The sequence below is a fragment of the Akebia trifoliata genome, chromosome 13 (assembly GCF_017979445.1).
Source record: "Akebia trifoliata isolate Shusen 1 chromosome 13, ASM1797944v1, whole genome shotgun sequence".
NCBI lineage: Eukaryota > Viridiplantae > Streptophyta > Magnoliopsida > Ranunculales > Lardizabalaceae > Akebia > Akebia trifoliata.
The window spans coordinates 9,861,259-9,879,722 of record NC_141387.1 but is presented as its reverse complement, the minus strand read 5'-3'; the positions used below and the strand labels follow the sequence as shown (position 1 = coordinate 9,879,722).

The 18,464-nt window shown below is 34.2% G+C and overlaps 1 protein-coding gene across 1 annotated transcript in view; it reads right to left on the bottom strand.

The window, feature by feature from the left end:
• The window catches only part of LOC147387779 (multiprotein-bridging factor 1b-like), a 68,863-nt gene that overhangs the window by 22,861 nt on the left and 27,538 nt on the right, over positions 1-18,464 (bottom strand). The window lies entirely within an intron of this gene.

The window sequence follows — 18,464 nt, the reverse complement described above, 5'->3', positions numbered from 1 at the left end:
TAATAATGTATTAAACGCAATTATGACATTAGTTGAAAATTATTTAATCCCTAGGATTTTATATTCTCAAAGTGATTTTAGAAGATTCGAGATTCTATCCATATTTTAAAATATATAAAAAAATAATTGTTTTTTTTTTGGTAAATATAATTGTTATTAATTATTATATTTTACCTATTATCATAAATTATTACAAATATTTGATCACAAGATTGTGTTGGAGCAATAGAAGGAACACATTTTCTGACAATGATTTTTATTGAGAAACAAATTCATTTTCGTAATCGAAAATCAAGGATTACCTTGAATATTTTGGTGACATGCTCACTTAATTTTACAATTTCAATACGTTATTGTTGGTTGGGATCGTTGTGATTTAATTTTATGTGTATTAAATTCAACACTCATAAGACTTGCCAACAAACTTCATATATGTGAAGATATAATACATATTTTACATTTATTTAAATTATTAGAATTCATATTCCATTGATATATAATTTTTTTTTTGTGATATAGATAAATAATGTCGTGTAGATGTAGGTTATGCTAATATGCCGGCATTTATTATTTTATAATATGACATTTATTATTACTTGAAAGAATTTGGTAGTCTTTGTCAAAATGTTTTAAAGAAATAATGAAAAATTGTTGAGACGTTCCGAAAATCAATTGTGAAGAAAATGTGATGGATTTATTTTCAAAAATTATGATTATGAAATATTTTTACTTAAAATGTTAGTTTTTGAGTTAAGATTTTATTTTATGATACTTTTTTTTTAAAGTTACGATTTAATATACAATTCAAATTTTAATTATTTACTACATCAAAATAAACTTGCATCAGTTTCAAACAAACAATATGAATGTTATCTCCAAGGTATGAAATTTTAATTATCTGAAGTTTTCAGATCACGAGGATTGTTCTCTGATAATTCCTAAAAGATGTATTAACTATAAGAAAAAATCTGACAGAATTTCCTCTATATTTTGAGTTTAATTTTATTTATTTATTTATAAATATCACTTATTTTTATTTTCTCAATATTCATAATAATACTAAAAATTACAACCCCAAAGGAACCAAAATCATCTCAACTCCAATTTCTAGTTACATGATTCTTATTAGAATTAATTATCTAAATACAATAACTTTATAACTTATACACATACTGATTTATACAAAAAGAGCTTTTGTCCTACCAAAATCAAATGTTTGCTTGGTTTTTTAAATGTAAACTTACTTTACAAAGGAATATAGGATGATGTTGAATTTTGAAGAAAGTCCATCAAATAAATTTACTTTAAACGTAGAGTTTTAAGCAAAAATCTTATGTTCATTATTTCAATAAAATAATCAAGGCATTATTATTTGCTTCTCTACTAGGTAACTATTGTTACTTACCCTTTCCTTTTTCAATTTTTAGTTTCAGATCTGGAGCTTGGTGAGGCAGGTGTAGAAAACGAGTGAAGACTATCTGGTATGTCAGATAGACGATCAGAATCCATTATCTGGTGAGTTTTGGGGCTATACCGCATAGTGGTGTCGGTTTGTCCACGAGTATTATAGATTTTATATTGAACATTATGACTTTTGTTAGAGTAAGGAATGTTTATATAATCCTGTATTTTATTTATCCTTCTGTACTCTGATCTATCGTACGTTATTAGATGTATATAGGCATCCACTAGTATTATATTTTGTATGTATATATGTATGATAATGTATGTCATCTATCAGATGCAGGTTGAACGTCTTAGAATGTTAACATAGACAGAGGAAACCATACTGAAATTTTGAGGTTAGGAAAAAAGCAAAGAAACTGAGTTACAACTGAACCCATGACAAGGAGTCAAACAGGTAGGGAAGCCCTACCTGGTTCGAGTCAACTTACCAAGATAGAAGTAGTCTCGGGGTTATCCTAGAGTCAAACACGCATGAAAATGAGACAATTGGAGATGTTTGAGGCTCAAATGATCATGGTGGGTCAATTAACAAAAAAAACTAGAGAGGATAGAAAAAAAGCTCGTCCACCATCTTAAGAATAAGTCCCAAAAGGATCCAAAAGTAAATATCCCAACACGGGGAGAACTACGAGAAGAGAAAGGGATAGTACAGTCACCACCTCAAGACTTAGTAGAAGAATGGCAGTTAAAACCCAATAAGAGGCAAACAATTACAAAACTAGTAGAGTCACGGGGAAAACAACCATACGTAAGCAGTGAGACCATAAAAATATCCACTAGAGAAATGGAGGAGTTTTGTAGGAAACAACAACATATAATATTTAATCAGTCAAGGAAAAGAGTAGTGGCATGTTACGAGTGTGGTTAGTTAGGACACAAAGGGGCGTAATGTTCGGGTTGATGACAACCAATTAAAGATGCGTGTCTCAGAAAGATGTTAGATGGGCCGAGTCAAGACACAATAAGGCCACTAGATTTTAACAAGGTCAATGACATGCGTATACCATCACAAATAGATTGAACTAACGGTCGAAAGTAGGAGGGGATGGAATTACAGATGTCTCAGGGACAGACCAGTCAACCACCAACTTCTCTTCCTTTTAGATCAGACCCGACCAAGAAGTCGATGTATTCGAGGCTAATTGTCCTTGGATCAGTGTATGCACAATATAGAGCTACTATACCACCGAGTTGTGGGGTTCCCTCATCACTAAGTCATAGAGTGGTTGGAACTCCAACGAGGCTAGCAGGGCTAAGAAAACCAACGAGGCAAGTCCAGAGGTCTTAGACTCCAGTTTACCAACTGCCCACTTCACAAATCTATTAAGACAAGATAGTTGATATGTTTTGCGTGCGGTCAGGCGAGACATATCAGGAGAGAATGTCATCTATCACAGTTGCAAGCAAGAGTTATGACTCAAGAGAAAACACCTGGTTCTGGTGAAGCTTTGGAAGGTATGGTTTATAATTATGATGTTAGAAATTGGATTATCAAGATAGACCGAGTAATAAAACTATCTATGCCACTAGAAGATTATGATTGTTAAAAAGTTGTTGAGTACTGAGAAGATGGTTGATGAGATAGGAACAATAGGGTAGGGTAGAAAAGAACATTACGCGTGAAAATGTATGTGGTGGGGATGAACGTACCTATAACATGGTAATAATATGGTGTTGAGGTTGTGGGAATAAAGGCTAAAAGTAATTATTAGCAAGTGATGTTTAAAATGATATCTTGAGAAGAAAGAATGAGGTTCTGGGAAGATTAAGTATGACCTACGGAATTTAAGTGTGCAATCTAAAAATCGAGATTTTGTGGGTGAGAAAAATGAATGAATACTTGGAGGTAAACTTGATGTGTGAAAGTTGCATTTCATTAGGAGAGATAAACAGTAAATTTAAAATTAGTGGAGTATGTTGGATTTGGTGATTGTATAAGTTAAAAGTATTGTTAAAAATATTAGAATTACAGTAAGGAAGAGTTAGATGGAAAAAATAGTTTGGAAAGCAAGGTAGGTCAATGTAAGATGCGAGAAAGAATGATTTTTGTGACAAGATTGCATTAATGGTGATTTAATGAAATGGTGAGAAAATAGATGAAGAAGATAAGATGACAATATTGCTTACGAATTGAAAGTCATGAGAGATAGTTGGGAGATTTGTAAAGGTTAATTGTAGCAATATCAGTAATGGATGATAAGTGAAAATACGTATGGTTTAGGCAGAATAGAATTACATGAATAAGGATTAATTGATATTACAATGATATTGAAGTAATAAATAGTCAATGTTGTTATTTTAGGAATAGAGAAAGAAAGTGTGTGGCTTGCAGTTTATGGGACCATTTGAAATATTTGGACGGATCTTGAGCAGGTTCATCGTGTGTCCCATGGGTCCATGTTGAAGAAACTTTTACCATACCTTTCACACATGGTTAATTTGCGAAACAATTTACTTGATGTAAGTTTTACTCTCTTGATTAAGGATTTAAATCATGAAGATTATGATTAGATGATGCAATTGTAGAGACATGGGTGCATTAAGATAAAAGATTTTGACGTGAGTTACGAAGTTAGTGTTAATAAATACTTGCATTGTAATAGTGGTGTGGTTGTAATAAGACTACGTATTGAGGAGTAATTTCCATTGCAAGTACAAGTACACATTATAAATGATGTAGTTGGTGAGAGAATATTTGTTAGAGATTGGTGAGGAATTAGTATAATGTGAGTCGATTGTAATTTATGATTATACAAATGATGAATTAGTTGGGGTATGAGAATGATTTGGAGTGAGTAATTGATGGATGTAGTGGGTTGATGAAAAATAGACGACATAAGGTTTATGAATTGAAAATGAGATTAGCTTAGAACCAAGGGTAGATGCTGATTGGAGATAAGTGTCATTTGTTATACATATTGTGTTAGTGGGGTGGCGAAGAAGTTCGATAAGGTATAATTTTAATTTCAATGACGAAATTTTTATTAAGGGGGGGAGAATGTAATACCCTAGATTTTTAGCTCGTATCTTGAAGAAACCAAATAATGGTATTTTGAGAAGAATTCTGAAAAAGGGTCTTAGAGTAAAATACTCGGATATTGTTTTGTTCATTTTCAAGGAAAATCGACTTCACCATTAAATTCAAAAATGTTGGAATGTGTACTTTAGCCTATAAGCAAGTTTGAATTCGAGTTCGGATGGAAAAGTTGTAAAATCATCGAATTTCGCGTTAAGTGGGACTCAAGATAGTGAAATTTTGTTAGAGCGAGAATTAGAAAAATCTGATGACACTGTTGGGTCCGCAATGAAAAATGATTTAAAATGGAATATTCATTCGCCATTTTCTGAGTCTGGATAGTCGGGTTACCATCGAAAATAGAAACAAGTATAAAATGTCAAAAATACCCTCAGCTTTGTTATAAAAGAAATCTAACTTTCTTTTAATTTATTTATTTCTCTTCTTCTCTAAGAAATCCTAAATCAACTCTTTCTCTATTCTAGGGTTTCAACCCATTCTCTCCAACCTCCATCATGATCAAGTCTGTATTGATCGTCGATGAAGAAGCAAAAATCGTCAGCTACGACAAGATCAACATTCTCACCCCATTAAACCTTCATTTTCGTTTCTTTCTTTTGATCTCTCACTAAAAATAGCATAAGGGTTTGAGTCTACCCACGTGGAGGCCAATCCAAGGTCGAAGAGGAGTTGTCCACCATCGTTGAAAGAGGAATGATACCTTCATCAAGGGTTTCATGACCAACTCGTTCGTTTTGCACTCAAATCAATCCAAACTCGTCTCTAGTGCTGCCAAACATTGATCCTTCGCACTAGCTCACCACCTTTGGCGTCCACAAACTTAGGTAAAGGACTTTCAATTCTTAATAGTAACCTTAGATTTTGAAATGTGCATTTATGTTTTTAAGAAAACTCATTGGTTGTATTTATAAATCGTAGAAATCTTGCGTTTGATTTTAAATTCATGTTAGAATTAGATATTTGATGTAATTCTATGAAGTTTTAACAACAAATTCGTGGGTGGGTCGAAGGGTTCGAAGAACGGAAGAAAATTTTGAAAAAAGAATCGAAGAACTAAAATTTCGTGAATGGTTCAGTACTCTCGGCAGGAGGGGTTGGTGCCACCGACACCTGCCGAAGGCCATTCTGTCGGTGGGACTGACAGAATGAAGTTTCTGCCACCGACAGAACTGGTTTCAAAATAGTTTCTAGCTTTTGGGTTATGTCCCTCATGACTTGCACATGATTTTCTACCCTTTATTTCATTAAAAACATTTAAGTAAATATCATCTTTTCATTTACTTTAAGTTCTTTAATGAAATTAAGGTTTTACTCCCTATGTCAAAACAATGAGAATGGTTTCAAGATCCAAATCTCAAAGGATCAAAATCCGAATTTTGGTTTAAAAAACAAAACGTAAATTTCGATGTTTTCGGCAAAATTACAAAAATTGATATCTTTCGTGTTACTTTGAATTAGACTATAAAAACTATATGATGTCGAATCTCGTGTTGAAGGCTTTCGTTTCAAAAAACCCGTTTTCAATTTCAAGGAATTTCAAAAATTGAGTTTCTAACACTTAGCCAAAATTTTCACTAGTTTTTCGAACTTTGGCAGTCTGCTTCGTGTACCCATTGAGACCCCGTTTTAACAAAAATTTAATGATTTTGTCGATCAAATGATCAAAGTGATTTTGAAAGCTTGAAAAAGAAAGATTTGATTTGAAAAGTCGAAAAGTGAAAACATCCAATAATGAGAAAGGAGATGATTGGTAAAATGTCATAATCACACCCGAAGGGTGATGTCTGCATTTTACATTGTATGTTGTGTGTAGGTTGGTGAAGAGATATCTAGAGATAATGAAATTGTTGCATGTTTATTTAAATTCTATTAGCGCAGAGAAGCTGAGTACTGTTATTTATTTTAAGTCGAGGGAGTCACTGTTGCATGGTAGGAACTGGATATTGTAGACACCCCATTTTTGCATCGGCCTGATTAATCAAGTCGTCAACCGGATCGCAAAGGTTCCCTATGATGGATGTCTATTCCAATGCTTTATTTTGTTACCAGATATGTTTCAGAAATCCGGATGAGGTATCTCGAACTGACAAAACTTAGAAACCACGCTACGCTAGGAAAATATGACCCCAGAAACATAGAAATCATCATCTTGCAAACCAAAAAGAAGCTTCACGATAAAAATCACTAAAAATGATTAAATTACCAAAATACCCCTAACATCAAAATAGTCCTAGAGCCTGCATTACGCTTAGGAAAATCCACTCAAACACATAAAACAACAAATCGAAACCAAGTAAACCACTTCGCCAATTTTCACAAAATTTGACAAAATTACTAAAATACCCCTCATAAAGTTCACGACCATTTCATATAAAAAAACTTCATAAATAATAAAAACTAACATTCTCATTGAATTCCTTACGAAAAACTGATTCCAAAACATCCTGGAATATTGAAAAACGACTTAAAACGTAAAAAAATCCTCTCCAAGGGCAAAATGGTAATTTCACAATTTTAGTAATTAAAAATTTTAAAATTAATAAATAAATCATTAAATAATGTAAAGTGAAACATTAATAAAATTTATTATAAAATTTAAACAAAAAATTGATCAATCAGGCTTTCAAGAAAAATTGTTGATGGTTCGCAAGATATTTCTTTAAGGACCCCTCTATTTGGGGGTCCAAAGAATCAAATATATAATAGAGGGGGGTTCTCCAAAAATTTAAAGTCAACCAAGCAAGACTAAATTCAAGATACTAAAGTCAAGCAAATAAGACCAAAGTCAAAATTAAAGTCAATTAAGTAAGACTAGAGTCAAGTATTAAAGTCAATCTCATAAGACTAAAGTCAAAACCCTAATCTAAACTAATCGAGTCAATCTCATAAGACTAAGGTCAAAACCCTAAATCAAAGCCCTAATCTAATCAAGTCAATCTCATAAGATCAAGGTCAAAATCCTAAATCAAAACCCTAATCTAAACTAATCAAATCAATCTCATAAGACTAAAGTCAAAATCCTAAATTAAAACCCTAAAGACTAAGTCAAAACCCTAATTGAAACCCTAAAAGAAACCCTAATCAAACCCTAATGCTTCTAAAAACTTTATAAATAGGAGCCTCCACACCCTATTTTCGTATCAAAGAAAAAATCCTAGGAAAAGTAGGTAAAGAAGCCTCCATAGCCTCCCCAAAACCCTAATTTTGGAGCCCCAACTCCTTCCCTAACACCCCTACTCCGATTTTAGCCTAAAAAACACCCAAAAATCTCTCAAAAACATCCCAAAAATCAATAATAAATTTGAAGCACTCAGATCCAAGAAGGAGATACCTTACCTCGGAGATCAGGAATCAGATCCGGAGATAGAACGAAGTAAGGAATATGGTACAAGGAACCATTCTAACCAGATCTGAGGGAATAACACTTTTGCAGATCAAAGGTAAATTTTTTTTTTTTTTTAATCTAGGTTTATCATTAGTAAGGTAGATCTATTTGGGATAAGTAGAGACCGGCATTGGCCGGGCGGGGTTGGTGCCTAACACCTTCCAACCCCGTAACATGATCCTTGGATTTAGATTTCTATAGTAGATTAGTTCTTTTTATCCATTGTAGGGTCAATTTGGTTCTTAGACCGTAATAACTAGGTGGCGACTCCCAAACCTCAAGGGTCAAAAGCGGATCTGTGCACCCCGCGGATCGAGGGCGCTTTCAGTGGCGACTCCACTGGGGACTATTGAGGATCAAACTTGAAAAACCCCAAGTATGGGAGCATTGCCAAGATGACCTAGTTTTTTTTATTATTTAGTTGGATTTATTTTATTTATTTTTTCTGTTTATTTATTTTTATCTTGATTGTAAATGATTTTGGGTATTGCATTTTTTTTTCTCCAATTAAGGATCACTTTTTGATGACCCTTAAATAATGAAAGATTCAAATTGACCTATGAAAATGATGGAATGATGAAGGTTGGACAGAAATATTTTTAGAGAATATTCTAGTAAGAATTAAGTCTGGGAGTCTGTTAATAAAATATAGATCTCGTCGAGTAGATTAATTTAGAATCTGAGTTCACTCAATTTCGTTATCGGAAGCCTTAGATATCATCGATGCAAGTTCAATCTGTAAATCTGGAATTATTTCTGAATGAAAGTTGGGACAGCAACGTTAAAACTTTTTTACAGAACATTCTAGTGAGAATTAAGTCTGGGAACCTTTTAATAAAACGTAGATCCCATCGAGTAGATTAATTTAGAATTTGAATTCACTCAATTTCATTATCAGAAGCCTTAGATATCATCGATGCAAGTTCAATCTGTAAATCTAGAATTGTTTCTGAATGAAGGTTGGGACAGCAACGTTAAAACGTTTTTACAGAACATTCTGGTGAGAACTAAGTCTGGACACCTATTAATAAAATGTAGATCTCATCGAGTAGATTAATTTAGAACTTGAGTTCACTCGATTTCGTTATCGGGAGCCTTAGATATCATCGATGCAAGTTTAGATTGTATTTTCCTAATTCACAGAAAATCTGAATTTATCTAATGTTGGCACAATTAATGTTCTTGAGAGTGAGCTCATCTCAACCATTGTCATTCTATCATCAATGTAACATTTATTGGAATCTCGATTTATTTTGGATCACCCAAAAGTGATCATTGATTGGACCTTAAAAATTATAAAAATTATGCCTATTGCAATGTTTGTTTGATCAATAATTATATGCCATGCTCATTAATTGATTTGCCATGATCTTCAAAGATATATTTGTGATGGGTTTGATTTCATCTTAATTTCGATGTGATGGGTTTTGGATTATTTTCTTGATCAATATTCATTTGATATCCATATGTGATGACATAATCTGGCCCATGGGCCCACATGTTTGAAAAAGGCCCTGGGCACACCCCACCCTATTTTGCACACACCACAAACACGTTTACTGTTTTACCCACTTACACGTCCCATATAGCCAACGTGGCACTAGTGCGTGGCCCGGTCTCTTCGGAGATGCGACGTCATTCATGAAAATCACAACTCCAGTCACGTACCTTAAGGTATATCAAACTAGAGGCATCAATACCGTCTGATCAGGTGATTCTGAGAAGTATATTGATGCACCCAGGTTGGAGCGACCTGAGCCTTTGACCTATTGTGAGCCACACAGTCACATGTCCCGATTGCCAACGTAGTACTAGTACGTGGTCGGTCCCCTCGTGGGATGCCAAACCATTTATAAAAGCTACAACCCTTGACTCGTACCCGTAGGTATACAAGATAATCTAAGTGTATCAATTGCACTTCTTAGTCAAAACCGGTGCCTAAGCAGATCTTGCCCCGCTGTACCCTACTGTACGAGGGGGATAGACTACGTCTATTCTAGACGAGAGGTATTTAAGTGGGCCCTTGCTCAGCATTGTGCGCCACCTCTCAACTGGAGATCAAACTGGTTGTTTTTGGCTTCAGAGAAGTGAATTGAGGTTTTAGATTATCACCTATAAGGTATATCAAACCAAGTCACCACGTATCGAAAGGTATATAGGTGTACTTGGGCAAGGGTGGTTAGATAAAAATGCATTGCACGTAGTAAGCTTAGAGTCTAGAAACCTTCCCAGTAGGTCACAACTCGAACTTATCGTGGGTGTTCCCGGGTTGTTTATTGAATGGAGTCTGTTGATTGATGAATGTATGTGAGTGATGTGAATGGTGAGATCAGAGTGTATGATTGTCCTCAAGGATCAAAAATATTATTTTTGAAAATCAAAATGGGTGCACCGACCCAATAAAGAATCCATTCTTTTATAATAATGACCCAGTCCATCCCGATCCAACAGTCCTGATGGACCGGACCATTTAAATCGAAATAGAAATCAAATTTTCAAATAAGAAAAATAGTTTACAAAGGCAAAATATTTCCCAGAAAAAAAAAATATTTTCCAAAAGAAGTGTTTTCCAGAAAAAGTGTTATTCTCTAGAAAAAATATTTTCTAAGAAAAAATATTTTCTAAGAAAAAACATTTTCCAAAAAATATTTTTCATAAGAACAAGATTTTCCAAGAGAAAATGATTTCCAAATAAAAAACTATTTTTCAGAGAAAAAAAATTTCAGAAGAAAATATTTTCCAAAAAAAAAGAAAATGATTTACAAAAGATCTATGTTTGCATGAAATTTTTTTGAAATATGTTTTTTTACCAAAAATCTCTTTTTTGCATGGACCTTATAAAATTATCAAAATATGTTTTTCTAAAAAGAAAATGATTGCAAAAAATAATCAGTATTGTGAAAATTATTATTCAATAAAAACATTATTTTCAAGAGTGCAATAAAATTATTTTTCTTCTGAATAATCATTGAATGAATGAATTGTTTAACGGATTGGTGTACAAAATTCTATAAAATCTCAGGGTTCATTTAAAATGTTATCAAGGGGGTGACACTGAAATTGGTTAAATTCACCTTCAAAGAGGTTTTAAGGGTTATCATTGTATCTAAGCTCAATCGTCTATTGTCTAGCTAGGGTTGTAAATCCGGTCAGTTAGAGTAAACGTCAATATCAAGTCAACAGTTAGAAATGACCTCAAAATTTCTCAACATCGTTCAGTTATTCTTTGAAGATTATAGTGCTTCAATCCTACCGGTTGTAAGTAATATCTCAGTCCTCAGTCCTAATCAAACTCGTGTGGGTACTTGTCTTAAGTTTTCATGAGTCATTTGGGTTAGTTCGAGTCTTTTTTTTCCAGCAAGGTCATGTCTTCCTTAGATTGAGTCTACTCTTTCCTATTGAGTCAGGTTAGTTCATCGAGTCTATAGGTGTCTGTTGCCCCATCTGAAATTGATCGGATAAAGGAAATTTTTGAATACCTCGAACGCATTAACGAATTAACTAATAATTTAATAAATTTCGTTTCTGAACAAGAAGATAAGAGTCGGACTCAACCTTTAATCGAGAAAGGAAGGTCTTTGACCTCGAAACAAAAAATAATTCCTAAAGAGATTCAAATAGAAACCATCTTATCCCTAAAGGAACACGAGGGGATAATGAATTTACTCAGAAATTTCAAAAGACTTGTTCGTGTGATCATATGAGGGTATGTTAGGTACAAGCTTGGGTGTTGTTCAACACGGAATAGATACTCGTCTATATCGATGGAATCAAAGAACATGTTATAAAATGTATCAGCACTATCCTTACTACATCTTGAGTTTCAAATCACATATTATCAGTCGATATAGGGGTACCTTTTGAACTGATATCTGATAATGGGTCGTACTTCAAAGCATAAATCATTACTCTATGTTTAAAGTTGAAGATCCGGAAGCACAAATCATCCCCCTACCATCCTCAGATCAATGGAATGGTTGAAGCAGTTATTAAGAGTCTCAAGACTATCATCAGGAAAATATGTCAATCACATCGAGATTGGTTAGAAAAATTATCATTCACGCTATGGACATATCGAACTTCAATTCGATCCTTTACTGGAGCTACTCCCTACTCCTTAGTGTATGGCATGGAAGTAGTCTTGCCAGTTGAAATGGAAATTTCGTCTCTTAGGGTCTTGTTGGAAAATCATTTGTTAGAAACAGATTGGGTTCGACAGCAGTATGAAGAATTAAACTTGATCGAAAAAAATGAGTTAAAGCCCTGTACCATGTGCAAGCTTATCTAAGAAGAGTCACCCGTGCATTTGACAAAAAGGCAAAGCTCATCATTTACAAGTCAAGGATTTAACTATCAGACTTCAAAGAAAATTGAACACTCCTCCTCGACTATAGGAGAAAGTCTGAACCCAATTGGAGAAATTAATTCATTAAGGAAATACTGTCAGGAAAAGCTGTCAGACTTCAAGATCATGATGGAATCGAGTTACCAGAACCAACTAACCTTGACCAAATCAAACGGTACTACATTTAAGGAGGCCATTTTTGGCCGAATCAATTTTCCTATTACCTAGTTCTTTATTCTCCTTTCTCAACCCCTTTTGCAGCCTGTTCAAAAAGAGAAAAATGGTGCCTTTTATTTCTTAGCCCGATCAGTTAACCTAGGGGAGGGAATATCTGAACTACGTTTTGGTCTGATCCCAAAAATTTGGGGTACGTAGGCAACCTGAGAAGTTACTTCAGGTCCGACCACATTAAAATAAAAAATATATATAGATTCCCCGACAAAGGAAAAATCTAAAAAGAAAAAAATTCAAAAGAAAAAGAAATATCATCCAAAATGGGGAAGAAAGTTCAAGAAAAAATTTTAAATGAAATGCCACACAAGGGGCATTTGGGTTTTTTGAGCCTCAAAATTTCTTTCTTTTTATGCCTAGTCTCAAGCCTACTTATAAAAGTCCTCCTAAGTACCGTGTGAAAAAGTCAAGGAGGGTAGCGAAGCATGATCAGATAGTAATTCTAGAACTTCAGAGGAGAAGAAAAAGATAAAAAAAAATGAAGAAGCCTGCTAAATTGAAAATTCGGAAAGGGCGACTTAGGCAAAAATTAAGGCAAGCTCGCAAGGTTGAAAATCTGAAAGGATAATTTTGGCAACAATCAGAGTAAAGAAAAAAGAAAGAGCTCGCTAGATCGAAAACCTGAAAAGGCGATCTAGGCAAAAGCTAGAGCAAGCTCGCTAGGTTGAAAACCTGAAAAGGCCATCTAGGTAAAAGTTAGAGCAATAAAGAAAAATAGAAGAAAATCCCAAGCTGAAAGCGGCCCGAGCTGAAACATCATAAGTTCGAATTATCAAGTTCAATACTCAGCTTAAACCAGGCATAGATTCACAAGCCACAAGTATCTTGTCTATGATCGATCTGAAAATTCTTACTTCTCCAAGTGAAACAATGGAGAGAAGGGTGAATTCTATGATGAGTCTCAAAAGGAAATATTTTGTTTTCTTGAGCCTGACTCAAAATCTTCAATAAAATTAATCAAAATTAAAAGTTGGATCTTTACTGCGCTTGTGGTAATCAAATATTTCAAACCTTCATAAAATGGGCATTTTTCTTTTTCCTCTAAATATGTAATTCTCCCCCTTACACTAGGGGCATGTATTTTCAAATTATGTTCAATTATCCCCAATGCAATGTTCCTTGTCAAACTAGAGGCAGTTTTGTTCTGATGCCTAGTCAATTTCAACCCCAAAGGATAATGTTAACTTTGAATTAAAGGTTACCCTCTTGATAGCAATTTTGAAAACTCCTCAGATTCAAAGAGAGTTAAAATATTTACCGGACCTTCATAAAATCCAACTTTTTATTAAAAAAAATTCAAATGCGAGGTTAATCTCCTGTTCGTTCCAAAAAAATTAGTTCATTACTCTTTCACTCCGAGTAGGTAGAGTAGAACTTCCCAAAAAAATTAGTTCATTACTCTTTCACCCTGGGCAGGTAGAGTAGGACTCCTAAAAAAATTAGTTCATTACTCTTTCACTCCGAGTAGGTAGAGTAGAACTTCCCAAAAAAATTAGTTCATTACTCTTTCACCCTGGGCAGGTAGAGTAGGACTCCTAAAAAAATTAGTTTATTACTCTTTCACTCCGAGTAGGTAGAATAGAACTTCCCAAAAAAAAATTAGTTCATTACTCTTTCACCCTGGGCAGGTAGAGTAGGACTCCTAAAAAATTAATTCATTACTCTTTCACTCCGAGTAGGTAGAGTAGAACTTCCAAAAAAAAATAAAATTAGTTCATTACTCTTTTACTCCGAGTAGGTAGAGTAGAACTTCCCAAAAAAATTAGTTCATTAGTCTTTCACCCTGGGCAGGTAGAGTAGGACTTCTAAAAAGCTTAGTTCATTACTCTTTCACTCCGAGTAGGTAGAGTAGAACTTCCAAAAAAAAAAAAAAATAGTTCATTACTCTTTCACTCCAGGTAGGTAGAGTAGAACTTCCCACAAAAAATTTAGTTCATTACTCTTTCACTCCGAGTAGGTAGAGTAGAACTTTCCAAAAAAAAATTTAGTTCATTACTCTTTCACTCCGAGTAGGTAGAGTAGAACTTCCCAAAAAAATTAGTTCATTACTCTTTCACCCTGGGCAGGTAGAGTAGGACTCTAAAAAAAATATAAATTCATTACTCTTTCACTTAGAGTAGGTAGAGTAGGACATTCAACTTTCTCCCAACTTTTGCTCAGATTTGTCTCAAATCTCATTCAAATTTTCCCGAGTTTTGTTTTACTCAGTTTTACACAGTGCACACACTTCCACATTTGTTTTATTAGTCAAGGAGAATTTTCTAAAATTCAAGGATCTGACACTATCAGTGAGAGCTCTCGCTCAAGGACCTGACAACTTTTTAGTTCGGGGAGAGCTTTACCTTCAAGGATCCGAACGCCTCGACGAATTGCTAAATCAGGCTGCAGAATGAACTGTCACTAGCTTTGGCATTCAGATATCGCACTATCTACCAAAATAGATTTGCTATCTAGTTTGCTTCAATCCTCTACCAAAGAGGGGCATCTGTAGACACCCCATTTTTGCATCCGCCTGATTAATCAAGTCGTCAACCCGATCGCAAAGGTTCTTAATGATGAATGTCTATTCCAATGCTTTATTTTGTTATCAGATATGTTTCAGAAATCCGGATGAGGTATCTCGAACTGACAAAACTTAGAAACCACGCTACGCTAGGAAAATATGACCCCAGAAACATAGAAATCATCATCTTGCAAACCAAAAAGAAGCTTCACGATAAAAATCACTAAAAATGATTAAATTATCAAAATACCCCTAACATCAAAACAGCCCTAGAGCCTGCATTACGCTTAGGAAAATCCACTCAAACACATAAAACAACAAATCGAAACCAAGTAAACCACTTCGCCAATTTTCACAAAATTTGACAAAATTACTAAAATACCCCTCATAAAGTTCAAGACCATATCATACAAAAAAATTTCATAAATGATAAAAACCAACATTCCCATTGAATTCTTTACGAAAAATTGATTCCAAAACATCCTGGAACATTGAAAAACGACTTAAAACGTAAAAAAACTTCTCCAAGGGTAAAATGGTAATTTCACAATTTTAGTAATTAAAAATTTAGAAATTAATAAATAAATTATTAAATAATGTAAAGTGAAACATTAATAAAATTTATTATAAAATTTAAACCAAAAATTTGATCAATCAGGCTTTCAAGAAAAATTGTTGATGGTTCACAAGATATTTCTTTAAGGACCCCTCCATTTGGGGGTCCAAAGAATCAAAGATATAATAGAGGGGGGTTCTCCAAAAATTTAAAGTCAACCAAGCAAGACTAAAGTCAAAACCCTAATCTAAACTAATCGAGTCAATCTCATAAGACTAAGGTCAAAACCCTAAATCAAAACTCTAATCTAATCAAGTCAATCTCATAAAACCAAGGTCAAAACCCTAAATCAAAACCCTAATCTAAACTAATCAAATCAATCTCATAAGACTAAAGTCAAAACCCTAATTGAAACCCTAATCAAACCCTAATGCTTCTAAAAACTTTATAAATAGGAGCCTCCACACCCTATTTTCGTATCAAAGAAAAAATCCTAGGAAAAGTAGGTAAAGAAGCCTCCATAGCCTCCCCAAAACCCTAATTTTGGAGTCCCAACTCCTTCCCTAACACCCCTACTCTGATTTTAGCCTAAAAAACACCCAAAAACCTCTCAAAAACATCCCAAAAATCCACAACAAATTTGAAGCACTCAGATCCAAGAAGGAGATACATTACCTCGGAGATCAGGAATCAGATCCGGAGATAGAACGAAGTAAGGAATACGGTACAAGGAGCCATTCTAACCAGATCTGAGGGAATAACACTTTTGTAGATCAAAGGTAAATTTTTTTTAATTTTTTTTTAATCTAGGTTTATCATTAGCAATGTAGATCTATTTGGGATAAGTAGAGACCGGCATTGGCCGGGCGGGGTTGGTGCCTAACACCTTCCAACCCCGTAACATGATCCCCGGATTCAGATTTCTATAGTAGATTAGTTCTTTTTATCCATTGTAGGGTCAATTTGGTTCCTAGACCGTAATAACTAGGTGGCGACTCCCAAACCTCAAGGGTCAAAAGCGGATCTGCGCACCCCGCGGATCGAGGGCGCTTTCAGATATCCATTCTCAACATTGTATTGTTAATTTGTCTTTTATTTTTAAAATAAAAGTAATATATAAGTAGCTATTTTGTGAGCTGTTAAAGAGACTATGAATGCCTGAAAGGATTGTGCGTCATATCATCCGGAGTGATGTACTATCCTAGGATGTACGATAGGGACCACCAAATTCATAAGTAGTATGGGACGTGTATGAGAGTGGAGTCACAACTGGAATCCTGGTCCATTCCTTTCTATTTTTATCAGTGAACGTGTATTGTAAAGGTGGTCATATACGAATTGAGTGTTTATTTTGGGAATCACATGCACACCTAATAGGCATAGACGAAGATGATTAGCAATGATCACTAACAATCTAATAGTAGTCAAACGTTCTGACACATCGAAAATAAATCCTACAGTCACGTCAAACAGCCAGATTGAGTTGGATAAATGATCCCGCAAGCGTGGTAAATAGCAACCAACCACAAAATCAGGAACTACGATTTTAATGATGAATATTATGTCTCGACTGGGAGCGATCCAGTCGTGAATCCCAACTCTCTAATTCTATTGCTCTACCATTATGTATTATGTACCTGTTGCTTTATTTTGAATTATGAATTGAAAATCATGTCTGATGTTCCAACGTTATTATTTATATTTGTATAAAAATTGGAAATGTATAAGGAGTACTGATGATTGATGTTATGTGAACTTTTAAAATGTTTAGCTACTCATCCCTGGCTATATGTACCAGTTAATCGTATTTTCTTTTACAAAACCCTGCATGTGTTAAACTGTTCAGTATGCTTACTTGATTATGTTTAGGAGTGGTTATTAGTAGGAATTGGTTGTGGACTTACTGGGTAACCATTGTTACTCACCCTTTCATTCATATTTTTTTTAGTCTCAGAACTTGCAGTTATTGAAGCAGGCGCGGAGTCGGTAAGTGAAGAGTACATGGTCGATCAGATCGACAACCAGAGTCTGTTGCTTGGTGAGCACTAGGGCTTCACCCTTTAGTGGTCAGTTTTCGTCCAAGATGTATATAGAATTTGGGGTTGAGCATTAGGTTCATGTTAGAGTGAGAATATTTTTGTAATCCTGTATTAGATATATTTAGTCTTCCACTCTCTCTCATGCTTGTCTTTCTATACAGGATTTGTTCCATTTTAGATTATCAGGTTTCGTGTTCCGTGGAACGCTAACATATACAGAGGAGGCCATGTCGAAATTTTGAGGCACCACCTAGTACCTCGAGGTGTCTTTGGGATTTGTGTTAGCGTTTGGCGGGGCGCCATAATGATGTTTGAAAAATGATATTATTTGTATTTAATATAACAAATTTGTAAAAATTCTGATTAAGCAAGAAGGAGTCAGAGTGCCCTAGAATGAAAGGCCCCAAACATCCCGTGGAAGACCCTATGTTATGTGGGTGAGACCTTTACATGAATTATTATTGTATGACATATTTTATTTATTTATTTAATTTTTATATCCGTTACACAATAGAAGATTTATAATATTCTTCATTTACTCAATATGATTAGCATCTGAATTAAATCATGGGTGAGACCTATAAAAAATTTTCTCACATTTTTTATTCAAATTTTCAAATGTTCACCCCGAGGATGTGCTTCAGTCGGATTCTAGAAAAATACATTTATATATTTTTCTTATTTCAAACTTGTTTGTCTCGAAATAAATTATGCGAAGCAATAAATCATATAGGGGTTTATTTATTTTATTTTATTGACCTTATGTGATGGATTATCCCTAATGAATGTTTGGATTATTTTATTAATTTCTTTGAATAATGAATTAAAGTGATGATTGATTATTCTTTTGTTTTAAGTATTGAGCAGATTTTATTTATATTTTATGCAATAAATTATTAAT